The sequence below is a fragment of the Dipodomys spectabilis genome, unplaced genomic scaffold (assembly GCF_019054845.1).
Source record: "Dipodomys spectabilis isolate Male_0828 unplaced genomic scaffold, ASM1905484v1 ptg000039l, whole genome shotgun sequence".
NCBI classification, from domain to species: Eukaryota; Metazoa; Chordata; class Mammalia; order Rodentia; family Heteromyidae; genus Dipodomys; species Dipodomys spectabilis.
In genome coordinates this window covers 11033571-11038226 of record NW_024870716.1, presented here as the reverse complement: position 1 = coordinate 11038226, position 4656 = coordinate 11033571, and positions in this window count along the sequence as shown.

Here is a 4656-nt window from a genome sequence, read left to right as displayed (position 1 = left end):
AATTTGGAGCCAGGCACTGGTGGCTCACACCTATAATTATAGCTACCCAAGAGAAAGATCTGAGGATTACTGTTTGAAGCCAACCTGTGCAGGAAAGTCCACGACAGTCTTGTCTCCAATTGACCACCAAAAAGCCAGAAATAGAGGAGTGGATCAAAGTGGCAGCACAGGAGCTTTGAGCAAAAATGTCTCAGGGACAGTGCCCTGGCCCTGATTTCAAGCCCTATGATTAACCAAAAGAAAACACAAATGTGAGTTCTTTGCTCATATACTGTTGCCAATATATTATTTATTCATTTATTATCTCTTGTACTGCCCAACACCTATCCTTCCTCTTGATACTATTTATACATTCATGTCATCCCTTTGTAAAATTGCAATTTGTTTTGAGGAAATACCAGTTTATTCATCACTGAAGGTTTTATGCAGCTTGAACTCTGGGCCTAGGTGCTGTCTCTTAGTTCTTCAGCTTAAGGATAGAACTCTACCACTTGAGCCACAGCACCACTCCCTCCTTTTTTTGCTTATGTGATGCTGGGGAATTGAACCCAGCAGAACAATTTTCCCTCTTGTTTGACAAGGAACTACTGAGCTCACTCATTTCTTCTGCTGAGCTGTTGCTATACCAGTGAAACAGGTGCATGGAGGTTTCTTTCTGGTTTTTACACAGTTGGAAAGAGCTGTCCTGACTGTACACACTTTTCACAAGGCAGTTCTGAGACTTCAGACAGACAGTGAGGAAACTGGGGCTTCTCAGGGAGCTCTACCCATTACAGCTAATCCTTTCTAGGATTAGCTGAACAAATCCATCACCAATTTTGGTCAGTATTTCTACTTTTACTGCCTATGATCAAAACATTTCAGTAAAAGCAATGCATGGCTTATTCAAATACAGTTAGCACAAGAGAGAAAAGTCTTCCTAAATTCAAAGAAAGAAATTGTTGAATCATTTGATATAATGCCTATACCATATGTAGATTATCAAAGAATGAGAAATGAAGGCGCTTGATGTACCACCTGATACACATTTATGGAAGGTGTAAGATATATTAGTGAAATTATTTTATGTAAACAGTTATTGCTAAACATTTTTCTCAGCATGTATTTAGCTGTGTCCCACAAAGTTTGGTATGTTGTATTTTCAGTTTTATTCAATTAGATGCATTATTACAATAGCTTCCCTGGAGACTTCCTCTTCAAACTCATGGGTTAATTACAAACATGTTTAGTTTCTCAATGTTCCAAAGACATTTCTGTTCATGATTCCCAGTTTGATTGTATCTCACTTACAGAGCAAACGCTGCATGGGCTAGCTTGAAGAAGCTTGAACCTCAGCCTCCCCAGTGGCTACAATTATAGGAATGAATCAACAACACCCAAACATGCTAACATATACAAAGATATAATCATTAGTTTTAATTTTCTTGGAAAAGAGCCCAAATGTTTTCCACTTAGATATCTAGCAAAGTGAGCTTCAATTCCAGTGCAATACCTGAAAACCACTGTTACTCAGCTAAGCCAGCTGTTCTTCCTGTAGAGGATGAGTAGAAACCTCTAGGCCTGATTCCCTCAGGTCACAGATTCCAGAACAGGAAGTAAATTGCCTGGGACATATCTGTACCTAATACTGTCATTTCCTCTTCTCAATGTGTGTGTGTGTTTGTGTGTGTTTGTGTGTGTGTGTGTGTGTGTGTGTGTGTGTGTGGCCTGAACTCTGGACTTGGGCTCTGTCTCTCAGCTCTTCAGCTCAAGGCTACTGCTCTATCACTTGAGCCACAGTACCACTTGCGGCTTTTTCTGCTTATGTGGTGCTGAAGAATTAAGCCCAGGGCCTCATGCATGCAAGGCAAGCATTCTACCCCTGAGCCACCTTCCCAGCCCTAAATGTATGTATCTGTATAAAACAAGGGAACGTGACTTGCAAACTCTGAATTTCCCATGCTCTTTGGGAAGTCTTTCCAAGATGGACAGAATTAATGGTGGTATATTCAGAATTAGATTTGGTCACAAAGAACAGCCCCAAGAGTTCTACAGGTATGTTATTAGACACATGCCTGAACTCATAGTTAATGGACTCTACAATGTTTTTCAAGCTTGTGGTTCATGCCTATTATTCTGGTTAATCAGGAGGTTGAGATCTGATGATCAGGGGCTGAAGTCAGCTAGGACAGGAACGTCTGTGAGACTCATCTCCAAATGACTAGCAAAAGGTAGGAAGAGGAGGTATGGCCCAAGTGGCAGAACACTAACCTTAAAGAGAACCAAACCAACAAAATTAGAAATGGAAAAGGAAACATCACAACAGATACCCAGGAAAGTTGTAAAATTTCCAAGAAATGGAGAAAGTTCTAGAGACATACAAGATGCCAAAACTGAATGAAAAAGACACGAATCACTTAAACAAAATCCCAGGAAGCAAAGTTATCAGAGAAAAAAATGAAGAGTCTCCCAACCAGGGAAAGTCCAAGGGATTCACAGCAGAATTACAGAAGGCTGTTAAAGAAGAGCTAACACTAGTACATATCAATTTTTTCCATGAAATGAAATGCTGAAAAAACAATCCCAGAATTTCCTTCTTTTAAAGTCCTTTGGCCTTCGAGCCGCCAGTGGCTCACACCTGGAATCCTAGTTACTCAGTAGGCTGAGACCTAACGATTGAAGTTTTGAAGCCATCCTGGGCATGAGATTCTTATCTCCAATTAACTACCAAAAAGCTGGAATTGGAGCTGTGGCTGAAGAGCACGAGCCTTGAGGAGAAAAGCTCAGGGACAGTGCTGAGGCCCTGAGTTCAAGCAGGTACAGAAGGAAAAAGAAAAATTATCTGGCCTTTAACCTCTTCTTGATTCAATACTAATCATCTTGTAATTTCCTAATGAGTTTTTAAAATTAAATTTGGATTATAAGTTCCTTCAAAGCAAGACTGGTACTTTCTCAGTATTGATGTGAGCAGTAAAAGCTGTTCATTAGCCAGGAAGATGGAGCTGGTCAGGGACAGAACTGAAGCAAAAGCATACCATTCACTGTGGACTCAAACTGGACTTGTAAGAATCAGACCACATCTTGTTGAACTGGAATGTGAAAAATGATTTTATTTATTTCTGTTGTCTTTTAGAATCCCTGCATTTGGCAAATATGAAGAAATGTCAGCATATCATGAGAAAAATAATGTTACCCAAATGTTTATTTTATTTTCTACTTTATTTATTTTTCTTTTGCTGGGATTTGAAATCAAGGTCAATATATGTGTGGTAGGTACTTTACTAGTTTAAAAATCTTATTTCATATCTGGTGGCTCATGCCTATAATCCTAGCTACTCAGGAGTTAAGATCTGAGGATTGCGGTTCAAAGCCACTGGGCAGGAAAATCTGTGAGACTCTTATCTACAAATAAACCCAGCAGAAAACTGGAAGTGGTGTTATGGCTTAAGAGTGCTTCCTTGAGCTGAAGAGCTGAGGGACAGCCCTCAGCCCCAGAAATCAAGCCCCAGTACCGACCAAAACAAAAAAAAAACTTATTCATTTCATTTTTATTTATTTAGATTTGCCTCTTCATTTAGACTGGGTTTTTTTTTTTTTTTTCAGGTAGGCTCTTGTACTACCTATGACTCTTACATAGTTGGAAGTATAGACCCATGACCAAGCACTCAGCTTTTTCTTTAGTTTGGGTCTTGCTAACTCTTTGCCTAAATTGGCCTTAAACCTTGATCTCTCCAAATTCGGCCTTATGAGATGGTAAGATTATGTGGATGGGCATGTATTTTCTTTTTTGTTGTTCCGGTCATGGGGCCTGAACTTCTGGGCCAGGGTGTTGTCCCTCAGCTCTTCATCTCAAGGCTAGCACTCTACCACTTGAGCCACAGCACCACTTGCGGCTTTTTTCTTTTTGCTTATGTGGTGCTGAGGAATCGAACCCAGGGCCTCGTGCATGCAAGGCAAGCGCTCTACCACTGAACCACCTCCTCAGCCCCGGGCATGTATTGATATTAATCCACATAGAAGAAATTCACTCAATTTAAAACTAATCTAGTAGTATATTCAAAACAAGCTCTACATTCAAAGCTAAAAGCCAAGCAATCGTTTCTTGAAGAGCCCAGATATTTTATGAATATGAAGAGTCCTTGGCTACAGATGGAAGGGCAAGGTCAAAGATCCTCTCTGTGACGATGGTTGGACTCACACCGCCAGTGTAACCAACTCTGTCTACATTCCCTCTCAGGACCTGCCTTGTAAGCCCCTCACACCACACACAGCTGTCACTTTTGTGAAGGATCCTCAGGTACCCAAAGGGAGCCCGGGAGTGTGACCCTCCATGGGCAAGTCCATACCTGCCCCTACCGTTCCTCCAGTCCTCAGCTTCCAGAGGCAGTGGTCAACCTCTTCTGACTATGATCCAGATCTTCAGGAAAGTCACTCAGATGCCGATCCCAGCTCCATCTCAACCGAGGCATGCAATTCTGTAATTGGTGACTCGTTCCTTTCTCTACCTAATGCAATGAGAATAAGAGGTAAAATTAAGTGACTCATAGAAAATATAAAAACTTAGGATGAGCATATAGAAGCTGACATAGGAAGATGTAGGGAGGCAGAAGGAGACCTTATCATTGAAAAAGAATTCCAATGAACCAGGTGTTCGTACCCCATGTCTGTAAACAAAAC